This window comes from Abramis brama (assembly GCF_963993115.1).
Source record: "Abramis brama genome assembly, chromosome: 2".
In the NCBI taxonomy this organism is placed as follows: domain Eukaryota; kingdom Metazoa; phylum Chordata; class Actinopteri; order Cypriniformes; family Leuciscidae; genus Abramis; species Abramis brama.
Genome location: NC_139964.1, coordinates 65,931,522 through 65,945,154, shown reverse-complemented (window position 1 = coordinate 65,945,154; position 13,633 = coordinate 65,931,522). Strand labels below are relative to the sequence as shown.

General features: G+C 36.7%; 1 protein-coding gene across 1 annotated transcript in view; it reads right to left on the bottom strand.

The window, feature by feature from the left end:
• Positions 1-6,836: 6,836 nt before the first annotated feature.
• Positions 6,837-13,633, bottom strand: part of LOC311075174 (CD48 antigen-like) — a 66,834-nt gene continuing 60,037 nt past the window's right edge. The window contains exon 7 of the transcript XR_014604429.1: positions 6,837-6,910. The gene's annotated coding sequence lies outside the window, so the exon portion shown is untranslated. The remainder of the gene's footprint in view (positions 6,911-13,633) is intronic.

Genomic DNA, 13,633 nt, shown 5'->3' with positions numbered 1-13,633 from the left:
TTCCGGCAGTGTACGAGTGTAGGCGCTGCTGAGCGTATCACTGCCCTCCACAGGTCAAAGTTTGAACTAAATTCTTACATACAGTCCTGTATTATGCAAGAACTGAAGAACTGCCTTGGCTTGGAGATCAGTTTATGCTCGTCACTGTGACCAAACAAAGATAAAAGAGAAAAAGCCTTAACTCCAAGTCCTGCCAGTTTAATAAATAATATATTTCTTTCTGCATTCTTGGAAAACATGCCCCACCGTCTCAAGACTCCCACATTCACACAATCCACACATGCTTTCCTACAATGCACAAAGAATAATTTAACCCACAGTGCCCCAACCTCAATCTACACATTTTAACTGAGTCCCTGCAGGGCAAAATGATACATGAACATATTTTTACTTATGGAAAAGTAGTGTCTACCCCTAATTTCCTTTTCCCACCCTCTCTGCCATTCATTTATTAAGCCCTCTTTAATTTGTTCCCTCAGTTCCACTCTCCCTAATAATACATGGACATCTACTTCTCTTCCTAAGCTCTCCTTTGCAATTTTATCCACCGCTCATTCTCCCTCACCCCAGCATGCCCGGGAACCAGTGGCGGCTGCTGGTCTTTCAAAGAGGGGAAGCTCATTTTCGTCCTACATCATACAAATTGTCAATTTATTTATACGTAAATTCTGCCCAATGTTCCTTTTCAAGAAAATGCTCTGTGACCCTATATCGTTCCAACTAGGCGTCTTTTCCAGTGACTTGACCAGTGTCCTCTCAATGGCCAGCAGAGTTAGGTATAATTGTATAAATGTAATAATATAATAAAGGTATAAATAATAATATAATAAAGTATAATAATAATACTACTAATAATATATAGGCTATTTTTAATTATTTTAATAATTATTGTTTTAATTATTACTAATAATATTATAAAAAATATAATAGGATAAGTAATAATATAATAAAGCTATAAATGTATAATTGTGTGAAATGTATTATGAAAAAATGGCTAGCAATTTCGACAAGCAAATACCAAGAAAGAGGTAGTGCAGTTTGTCTTTTGACTATCACTTGAAAAATCCGCGATGGGACTGAACTCGAACAGCTTCAGCGGCAGCGACTTTTTATTGTATGAAATCGCTGTCAATCAAAAGGAGATGCAGCCCCTCCAATCATCACGCGGAAGCCCGGAGTCCGGGCCAGCCCACTCCTCATTCACCCCCAGAGACGCTGAGCGTCCGTGGGCGGGACATAATCGCAGCATTTATCCAATGACCGTCTAGTTTCGAAGCGCTGAAAAAAACTGTTCAAAGCAGCCCCATTGAAGTCAGTGGACGGTGGGCTTCAACAGGGAAATGCACTGTCTGTGACGCTACGGGAATGTATGAGAAGGAAATCGAGTCAGCCGACCTGCTGTATGTAGCTGATTCTGAACGAACTCGTCTTTGAGATTAACGTTTTCTAACGCATTTTTAGTCAATAAAATGTTAACACAATAGTACATATTTGACCATTAATTTTTTTGACATTATAGGGGAAGCCGAGCTTCCCTTGCAGTCTTAAAGAAATCCCCACTGCCGGGAACCCAGCAAAACCTGATGTTGCAAACAAACCTAATTCTAAAAAACACAATCAAGATATCATTTACAATGTCAGAACGAGCTTTTGATTTTCCTACTTTTAAATTTTCTAGAGCAGCTGCAGAATCAGAGAAAATAATGACTTCCCTAGGTTCTCCTTCCTCAATCCACCATAGAGCACATAAAATTGCCATTAATTCGGCAGTGAGAACAGAACTTCCATTAGAAATACATCGACCAATTTCCAACCCTAGCTGTTCCACATATACCCAAAATCCAGCTTTCCCACTAACTGGATCTCTAGATCCATCTGTGAAAACAATCATAGTAGGCCTATACTCTCACTAACTGAATTAAGATATTCCTCTATTTTTGGTGCAACCTCCCATTTAACGTTTTCCTGAAGAAAACCAAGCTCAACACATATTTCAGGCAGCACACAATAGGGCGTAACCAACTTGAGTGTTCTACAATACTTCCCTGATCCATGCTCATATTCCCTGCCCACTTATTTATTATGACAAAAAAATATTGTATCTATTATCTCCAGCAACCTCTTGCAACAAACACCTTGCTGGGAATATATTACACCCATTAAGTTTTACCCAGTACTGTAACCCTAACTTAAAGGAGAACTCCGGTCAATTTTAACATTGAGCTCATTTTTTTGTAAATTTGGAGTGCTGTCAGTACAGAGAACAACGACAAAAATCGGTGTTGCCTACACCGTGTTATCCTCTTTTTAAAATTTGCATCCTGTTGACTTCAATGGGGCCAGTTTTAAACCTGCTTTTAGCCTCTTAACATCCTTGATGTGTCATTACAAGTGCACAGCCATGTTAGAGTTCACGCGCGTGATCATAGGTAACTAAATGAACTCGTCAATCGACTACTATGGACTTCGGCCGAAAACAGGATGTAAATACAGGTATGAGCGCTGGCTGAAATAACATCACTTTTATTCATATCTTTCACATCTACTGCAGTCAGATTCACCCGTGTTCACTCTGAAGGAATCATCTAACATGGCTGTGCACTTGTAATGACACATCAAGGATGTTAAGAGGCTAAAAGCAGGTTTAAAACGTGCCCCATTGAAGTCAACAGGATGCAAATTTTAAAAAGAGGATAACACGGTGTAGGCAACACCGATTTTTGTCGTTGTTTTCTGTACTGACAGCACTCCAAATTTACAAAAAAATGAGCTCAATGTTAAAATTGCCCGGAGTTCTCCTTTAATGCATCTTAACCATAAGGGCATTTCTCCCATTTCAATGAGCAGTCCAGGCACTGGGGTAGATCTGAAGGCCCCACAGCAAAGCCTCAAAGCTCTTGCCTGCACCACATCCAACCTAGCCAGAACAGTTTTGGAAGCAGATCCATACACAAAGCACCCATAATCAAGAGCAGATCTGATCATGGCCTGAAAAATTAGCAACATTGTCTCCCTATTAGCCCCCCACCCACACCCAGCCAGACTTCTCATCACATTCAAAACTTTTTCACACTTCAACACAATTTTACCTACATGCATGGCCCAAGTCATACGCTCTTCAAACCAAATACCCCAAAATTGAAAAACCTTTACCTTCTCCAATGGAGACCCATACATAAATAGCCCTATATTATATAGGTAACATTATTTTAAAACCAAAGATCCTATATTTTGTCTTAGTAGCAGAGATTTTGAAGCCCCATGTATTTCCCCATTCCTCTACAGATACTAACACTCTTTGTATCTGTTTTAAAACAAACATTATGCCCTCTTTTCCAAATAGCCCCGTCATAGATAACCCGAATCCTCTCTCTATTTTATCAAAGATATCATTTATCATTATATTAAATAAAACTGGACTTATTACACTTCCCTGTGAGGTTCCATTCTCTATGTCCACAGTTTTTGAACTAACACTAGTACCAACCTTTACCTGAATTGTTCTTTTCATTAAAAAATCCTTTATCCAATTAAACATTCGCCCCCTAACTCCCATGTCAAAAATTTTAATCATCAAACCCTCCTTCCACAAAGAATCATAAGCCTTCTCAATATCCAGAAATACACTCGCTACTATTTCCTTATTACTAAATGCCCTTTTAATATCTTGATCTAAAACTGCAACTGACTCCATTGTAGATCTTCCATTTCTAAAACCATTCTGTACATCAACAAATTGTCTTCTAGTTTCTAAAAAATATACTAATATGTTACAGTGCTATGCATAAGTTTAGACACCCATGCTAAAGTTGACTAAAAAGAGGAATAAAAAATCATGCCTTAAACTTAATGCCTTAATAAAAAATAAAAAAGGAAAAATCCAACCTTTAAGGACACCAATTTTCTTTGTGAATGAATAATGTATCGTAAATAAATAAATATTCTTCCTTAAAATACAGGGTGCATAAGTTTGGACACCCCTTTGTTAAATTCCCATAGAGGCAGGCAGATTTTTATTTTAAAAGGCTTTGGAATTAAAATAGCCCCACATCATCACATAGCCTTCACCATACCTAGAGATTGGCATGGAGTACTTTCCATAAGATCATCTCTCAATGCAAATCAAACCAGCTATTAGGCTAACTGAAATAAAACCATGCCAATCTCTAGGTATGGTGAAGGCTCCTTGGTTAGATTGGTTAGTTTTGTTCCCTTCATCTCCTGACATTTCAGGTCTTTCACTTGATGCCTCCCTCTTAGAACCCCCCTTTTCCTTAACCACCATATGCCACCCACCACCATCATCATCATCCCTTCCATTCCCTGACGCCATAGGCCTCCAATATCACCTCCTTTTCCCAACACTATTCTAATATTATTATTGCTTCTACTACTAAAAAAGAAAATAGGAAAAAAAAACAAGGGCCTTCCAGCACAGAACACCAACTGACCTCCCGTTCTGTGTATTCTATCGCTCCCGCTGCTCTTTCTCACTGATGGCCACGACGCACCGAAATGCGTCTCTCCACTCTCATCGGATCTGACACCTGCTAGATCAAAGATGGATATTGCGGGATTCACGCTCGTGCACAGTGTTGCTAATAAACTGGATGTAATTTAAGTTCTGTTGCTTTTATATGAAAATAAATATAATGAACAAGACACCCAAAGTACTTATTTAATTCCATTTCAAATACATGTTTATCAATCTTTTTTTCTTTAAGGGTCAACAGTTTTGTTTTTTAAGATGATTCTTTTTTTTTTTTCATGTTTTTATTTTTATTATGAGCCGTTTCACGAGTTCACACTTATAATTTTGAGGGAGTAAGATTTAATGTGTATTTAGTGTCCTGTCCGGAGGGAGGGCTCCGAGCTCGGAATTCAGCCGGAACCCAGAGTATTCCCCCCGCATGTAAGTGTTTGTCAATGGATTGAGGTTTAGACTGCTGATCATTGATTGCTGAGTGCTATCCACTCGTGTTAATTATCTGAACGTGCTCCTCCCGAACTTAGTTAATAAAAGTTCATTTAAATATGTTTTAAACCTATTATTTAGGTTTTTTTTGTTGTTGAAAAATATCCTATTTGTTTTCATACAGAGTCAGGTTTCACTTGTTCTGGCGTTGCATTAAATGGTTCTTTTTATTTGACATTAAATACGTCACATACTCGCTGTTTAAGTATTATTTGTATCATCATTACCATGAAAGAAATAATACGATCAAACATACAGTCAAATGGGAAAAACTTTACAACATGTTACACATTTCTTAATATTACTTGAAATAATAACGGTGTATAGTTGTAGCCTATATCCTTGAAGTATAAACTACTGTGTTTGTATCCATTCATTGACAAGCATGATCAATAGGTTATGTTTTAAAAATTTGCTCAACATCATGATAACGTATAATGGAAGATTTAGAAGTATTGTTGTTAAATATTGTAGACATGGATCCGATCAAAATCCATATGAAAACAGCTTATATTTAACAAAAATAAAATTAAGTGTATAGCGTAACTATGACTGTTTAACCCCCTCACTTCCGGTTCTGTGGCTGTGGTTGAAGTGGTTCTGAATCTGCGGTTCACCCAAAAATGAAAAGTTGTCATCATTTTCTCAGCCTCATGTTGTTCCAGACCTGTAAGAGTTTCTCTCTTCTGCTGAACACAAAAGAAGATATTTTGAAGAATGTCAGAACCAGACAGTTGATGGACCCCATTGACTTTCACAGTAGGAAAGAAAATACTATGGAAGGAGTGGACTGGTCATCTGGAAGACTGACATGCTTTTTGGGCCGATTATACAGCCCAGAAAACATTGGTGACCCATTCTTTTTGTTTTGCTTAATTGATGGATCTGGGGTCTTTGTGCCGGCGTTATGCATTTGTCAAAAAAAAAAAAAAAAAAAATCACTGAAGGATTTTTTCGACGAGTTAAATATGCCAGGTCTTTCTCCATCGGTTTGGTCTTTTTGGGGTTCTGCATTTCCAGTACTGCTGCCATCTTGTGTACACTCATGGCAAATGTTTGATATCAGTGTCTGGCACAAGTGTGTGTCTATCCAGCAAGACGACCTACTCTGACCACTACATAACACACATGAAAAATAACCACTACATAACAAAAGTGCACTGCATAAACTACTATAATAACACAAATGAACTATCTGGGTTCTGGATCTTTTTTGCCCAGACATTAATTTTAGAGTGAATATTTGGAGTGTGCTCCCAAAAACAGTAGCTGTTTTATAATATCTGACTTACAGTAGGATATAGCCTGACACAAATATTTTTATTTATTGTAAATATGTAATTAAATTATACAAACAAAACTGTGATGGACACAATTTGTAATTGATTCAACTTAATAAAAATAAAAAATGAAATACTTCAATACTGGCACAAATCTCCTTCTGAATTAAAATTTTTGTTTTCAAATAGAAGTCTTGACAGAATACATTCACATTTAACATTTGACAGAGGATTTTATTCAAAGTGATTTACATTATATTCTGTCTTCACACTGGCACTAGTGCAAAACAATCTCTCTGCCTTGGTAGCTAAATAAAATAGAATAAAATAAAATGCAAATGAAGCAGAAAATGTACTGTAAAATAGTGTCTTTCAAATCAAAGTCAAATCAAAGATTTGGTAGCTAAATAAATTAGAATAAAAAGCATTCTCTACTTTCCACCACAAACGAAAAATGAAGCAGAACATTTACTGTAAAATAGTGTAAAATGTATTGTCATGTATTTTTTTCAATGTTTTTCTGAACAATATAAATTTTTAGAAGCAAATTTATTTCTACACAATCACAGCTGTAAACTCTGTTTAAGTTGGTGACAGTAAGTAATAAATGAATTAAATATCTGCATATTTAACAGTACATTCATATATTCATAACCTGAGGATGAAGTTCCAACACCCAGCAGACAGAAAGGTCAAAGAGCAACAGTGAAAGCTGAGAAACAGTCACAGTTCTGAAGACAGACGGTGCAGAGCTGCAGTCGATTCAGTGAAGCTGGGACTCAGAGAGTCCATGATGAGCAGAAGTGTGTGATATCACACACACTCACAGACGCTGTTTCTGAGGGAAAACAGGTGTTTTATTTACATTATAAAACATATAGCAATGATTTTCCACAAAGAAATTAAATAAGCTTAATCTTGCGTCTCCCGCATCAAATGTGGCGTCTTAAAGGTACATAACAAATGAGGTGGCCGTTACAATTTACAGTCAACATGAATATTTATTAATATATTTATTACATACATTTTTTTTTTAGCAAATAATAAGCACAGATGAAAGAATGGAAACATATTTGACTATTTTTAAAAGATTAAACACAACAGTTGTCTTACCGTGAAAAGCTATGATAGGAAAAGGATTATAATAATCATCATAGTGATTGAAGGAATGACTGCTGCGACGACACATCCTTTGTTTGATGCTAATGTGGGGGAAAAATATGTTATAAAACCAATTCCAGGAAAGTATATTTAAATTATCATAGAAAGTTTATTAAATTATATCTTGCATTACTGATTTATGACATACTCTAAAGAAAAACATGCATATTCATCGTTACTTTCAGATTTATGTGGTTAATATCCCTCCAGCGTCTCACCTTTAAACAGATCTCTCTCATAGACCGGATCACTGGTCTCCTCACTCACTGCGTTCTGGAGTGTACAGGTGTAGAAGATTTCTGGATTTCCATTTTTTTTTACTGTAATGGACTCTCCTTTCGGGGTGATTGTCGAACCCTTCAGTGTTTCTCCAGCAGAATTCTTCCAGATGATTGTTTCATTATACTCGCATCTCAAATACACAACATCAGGGTTATCAATCTTCACTGTTATCTCAGGTTTTGGGACCGGCTCTGTGATTGTGAAAGAAACAATGGTGTTGACTGATGAATTTGCACTTTTTTTTTTTGTCTTAAAGCATATTTAAAACCCCACATAGACATATATACAACACTGATTTTCACCACAGGGATTATAAGGTTATTAAATTGCATCTTGCATTATTGAATGATTGCATAATCTAAATAAAAGCATAAGTATATTCTTCTTGCATACAGGTTGTGTTTAGTGTCCGTCCAGCGTCTCACCTTTAAACAGATCTCTCTCATAGACCCGTTCACTGGTCTCCTCACTCACTGCGTTCTGGAGTGTACAGGTGTAGAAGATTTCTGGATTTCCTTCTTTTGTGACATTAAAGAACTCTCCTTTCGGTTGGTGCGCTGAACCCTTCAGTGTTTCTCCAGCAGAATTCTTCCAGATGATTGTTTCACTGTACTCGCATCTCAAATACACAACACCAGGGTTATTAGTCCTCTCTCTTTTAATCACAGGTTTGGGGACCCGTTCTGTGAAAGAAAACAAATATGAACATTCAGTCTATAAAGAAACACAATGAAATCAAACACAACTACACTAGCATTGCAAAAAGTACTGTGACAGTACCATAGTATAATGATGGTATTAGAGGGTAAAATCCAGTTACTAAACAAAACCATAACTTACAGAAAAAGTACTAATACTACAATGTTTTTTTGGACATGTGGTATTCTTGAAAGTATCTTGGAGTACCATGTAAATACCACAGTATTAATCAAAGTATCATGGTATTACAATCTGATGCCGTTATTGTACAATTACAGTTTTTTTGTTTTTCTGTATGTGAGGCTAAGTAAAAACAACCATAATAATAATAATATGATGCATTTATAATATTAATATTAATGAATAATCAGCATCCACTCACCAATAACAGTCAATGTGAATCTTTGTTCCTGCTCTTTACCACTGATGTCAATGGTATAAACTCCACTATGTTAGATTAGTAATATTGATTTTTCCAGTCTTCGTATCAAGAGTTGTGATGCCTTTGAATCTCGGATTCGGGGCTTGAATTTCTCCGTCAGTTCCACCATCTTTAATGTGTTTCCATGTGATGCTGGAGACAGAAGCAGGAAGAGGTTTATCTGGACCAAAGGAAACTTCATCACCCAGTGCTTTCTTCACCTCTCTACCTAATAATTAAAATAGGAGAGAGTTTGTAAGTCACCATTCAACAAGAAAGTCTGTTCTAGCTGGGTAATTCCCAGGAAGTGAATATATATATATATATATATATATATATATATATATATATATAGCCCTTGCTTGATGGTAAATGATATTAGAAAAATAAAACTAAGGTCAATACAGAAACTCTTCCGTCATTTGATATTCATGAAATTGAGTACAATACTATGATGATAATTATCAGTTATATAACTAACTTATAGGGGCAGATTTACTGAACAGGGCAAATTAGCGTGAGAGCGCAATCCCAAAACAGCGCTGATGAGTGTGTAAATAATTTGTAGATCATTTCCATAATGACAAACACAATCTACCAGTAAATCACCTTGCGTGATTCATTTAAATAATCTCCTCCCGCCATAAATGTTGCACCTGAAAGATAAACTCATGCAATAATGAAAGTCCACCGCAAAATAACCCTGTCCATCCTTTTCAGAGCTAATTTTTCACAGCATGTCTTTAGTAAAGGGACGTGGTGGTGGAAAAATTTTTAGGATGGGAGAAATGTTTTTTTTTTTTTTTTTTAATCTTTTGCGTTCCCTCACAAAACTTTTGCGTTCCCCCGAGAAACTTTGCGTTCCCTCGCAAAGATATTTGCGTTCCACATACTGACCGCATTTCTTTATATTTGAGTCCAAGTTCAAACACTATGAAACGCTCCATTAACGTACGAAGCTCTGAAACACTGGAAGTGTCTGTCCGAGCTCAAAACTATCTTTGCGAGGGAACGCAAAGTTTCTCGAGGGAAATGGTTTTTCCACCACCACGTCCCTTTATGGGCTCCGTAAAATCCTGACAGTCGTTTTTAAACGCCAAAAGAGGGTTTGCACTGGAGGAAGCTGTAAGTGATACATTGCATTCTCTGCTTTTCTGCACAAAACAAAAATTAATAGATAATTTGTTTATTTATATGCTACTCTCTGTTTGGTGCCAGTAAGATATTCTCATCTTGTCCCTCCTTGAAAAAGTATTTGCATATTTAACCATATATTTATATATTCAGACCCAGAGGAGACAGTAAAAGTTCTGAAGGCACAGACGGTTAAGAGCAGATGGTTTAGTAAAATGTGTCGAGAAGATCCACATGTGGCTTTGCATTTGAAGGTTCATGATGAGCATCAGTCATTCACTCATGAATGTCATTTCTGAGGAGAAAAAAAAAACAGTAAAAAATGCTTGTTTTTAAATGTACATTATAAAAAACATACAGTATTAGTTCCTTGGATGCTGATTGGTCACAGCTGCATATAGACATTTACAGTCAACATGAAATTATAATCAACCCTATTTATACTAAATACACATTCTTATTTTTACTGCGAATGATTAATGAGCTGCTGACAAAATTAAGTCCTGTGTAAGTCCTATAAGTCTAATCAAGTCCTGCCTTACAATATCTGCTTTCACAAAGAATGTGACATTATGGAAGTAAAAAAGGTTGCAAAAAGTTAACAGTATTCTAGTGACTTGTTTCAGTTAAAAAAACAAAACAAAAACAAATGAAAAATGCTACAATTAATATTAGCTTTAGAAATGCAATAGAAACTCAAATCATTCCAGAAAAGTGATGAAACATAACAAGAAAAAAAACAAAAACAAATGTCTTCACTTTCAGTTATGGTTTAATTTATGGCTTAAGGTTTATATATCAGTTACATCACAGTATTTGGATAAAAGTGCACTGCAAGGGAAGATTTTATGCAGATTTTCAACATGCATTTTTCTAATTTTATTGGGTATGCAATATTTGTATGGTAATAACCAAGTTTTCCTCCACTGAATGTCATATATCGTAGTAATTGAGTTTCGAGACTGAAAAAGTTGACGAATACATTTATTATTACATTCTTTAAAAACGAAACACGTCCCAAACATAAACTGAGATAGTCGTTTAGATATGACTCGGGTTTCAAAACTTTCATATGACAAAACATTACAATTAGGGTCGAATAGATCAGCAACAACAACAAAAAATATATTAAACCATTTATCAAAAAAAAAATCAAATTTTATTTCATAAGATGTCTACATGTCCATCTAAATGCATTGACTGCCAGGTTTTTGAACAATTTGCACTGATCTTTGAAATGAATACCTAGCAACCATAAGGCAAGGCAAGGCAAGGCAAGGCAAGTTTATTTATATAGCACATTTCATACACAATGGCAATTCAAAGTGCTTTACATAGAAGAAATTAAAATAATAAAAAGAAATAAGAATAATTAAAACAGTTTAGAAAAATAAAAAATAAAATACAGTACAGTACAAACAGTTGGACGAACATTGGTGCTCATTCATTAAATGCATAGCTAAACAGAAGTGTTTTGAGTCTGGATTTGAAAGTGACTACAGTAGGAGCACATCTGATCTCCTCTGGAAGCTGGTTCCAGCTGCGGCTGGCATAATAGCTAAAAGCGGACTCGCCATGCTTTGAGTGAACCCTTGGTATTTCTAGCTGATATGATCCTAGTGATCTGTTGGGTTTATATTCAGTGAGCATATCTGCAATATATTGAGGTCCTAGGCCATTGAATGATTTATATACCAGTAATAATACTTTAAAATCAATCCTAAATTTAACTGGGAGCCAGTGTAAAGACCTGAGGACTGGTGTGATATGTTCATATTTTCTGGTTCTGGTCAGAATCCTGGCGGCAGCGTTCTGTATGAGCTGCAACTGTCTTATGGTCTTTTTGGGAAGGCCAGTGAGGAGTCCATTACAATAATCCACCCTGCTGGTGATGAAAGCATGAACAAGTTTCTCTAAGTCTTGTCTGGAAACAAAGCATCTAATTCTTGCAATATTTTTTAGATGATAGTATGCTGATTTAGTTATTGCTTTGACATGACTACTGAAACTAAGGTCTGACTCTAGTGTCACACCAAGATTCCTGACTTGATGTTTAGTTGTTTGACCCCTAGAGTGAAGGTATGCGTTCACCTTGAGAACTTCATCTTTGTTTCCAAACAAATGACTTCAGTTTTGTCTTTGTTTAACTGAAGAAAGTTTTGACACATCCAACTGTTGACTTCATCGATGCATTGGCACAGGGAGTCAATGGGGCTGTAATCGTTAGGCGATAGGGCTAAGTAGATCTGTGTGTCATCTGCATAGCTGTGGTAAGCAATTTGGTTCTTTCTCATTATTTGGCTCATTGGGAGCATATACAGGTTGAACAGGAGTGGCGCAAGAATTGAGCCTTGAGGTACTCCGCATGTCATGGATGTCCACTCAGACTTATGATCTCCTATACTCACATAATAACCTCTCCCATCTAAGTATGACCTGAACCATTTTAGGACTATCCCAGAAAGCCCCACCCAGTTTTCCAGCCTGTCAAGAAGTATGTTATGATCGACAGTGTCAAATGCAGCACTGAGGTCGAGTAGTACCAGCACTGATAATTTGCCTGAATCAGTATTTAAGCGAATATCGTTTATTATCTTTATGAGCGCTGTCTCTGTGCTGTGGTGCGGTCGGAAACCAGATTGAAAATTGTCAAAGTGTCCATTCGAGCTTAAGAATTTGTTCAGCTGATTGAAGACAACTTTTTCAATGACCTTGCCTATGAAAGGAAGATTTGAGATCGGCCTATAGTTGCTTAATATGGTCTTATCCAGATTGTTCTTTTTCAGGAGGGGCTTGACAACTGCAGTTTTCAGGGAGTTTGGAAAACTCCCAGAGAAGTGAAGCATTTACCACTTCTAGAAGATCTGCTTCTAAACTGTTTAACACACTTTTGAAAAATGATGTGGGAAGTGTGTCAAGAGCGCAGGTTGATGTTTTAAGGTGCTGTACGGTTTCTTCCAAAATTTTGCCATCAATTTCTTTGAAGTCAGACATAGTAACTACTTTCTCAGGTGGTTTGATCTGCCTAACCCCAGGGCAACTCAAGGATGTGCTGATCACCTTTCTGGTATTATTGATTTTCTCAGAGAAGAAAGAAGCAAACTCGCTGCACTTGTTGTCTGAGAGCATTTCACTGGGAATCTGGCTTGGGGGGTTTGTCAGTCTCTCTACAGTAGCAAATAGAGTGCGTGTGTTGTTTAAATTACTGTTTATAATATTTGAGAAGAAAGTCTGTCTAGCGTTGCTAGACAGACTTTCACTCTTGAACCAAGTTTGTTTGGGTGATGGCCATCCCAATGAAACAGTTGGCTCTGACTCCAGAAAAGATTGAAATTGTCAATGAAGTTCACTCCTTTTATATTGCAGGTTTTTTGCAGCCACGTATTAAGCCCAAGTAACCGTGAAAACCTGTTTGTGCCTCTTGCTGGGAGTGGTCCACTGATGAATGTTTGCACTTTCAGTCTTTTAAGTGTTTCAAAAAGTTCATGGAAATCCTTCTTAAGGAGTTCTGACTGCTCTTTATGAATATCATTCTTCCCCACATGAATGATGAGTCGATTTGCAGTCTTATGTTTCATCAAAATGTTCTGAAGTTCCCTGTTTACATCAGAAGTTGTTGCTTGTGGAGGGCAGCACGTAGTTGTATCCCTGCCGCTAATGTTTCTGATTATGGAGTCCCCC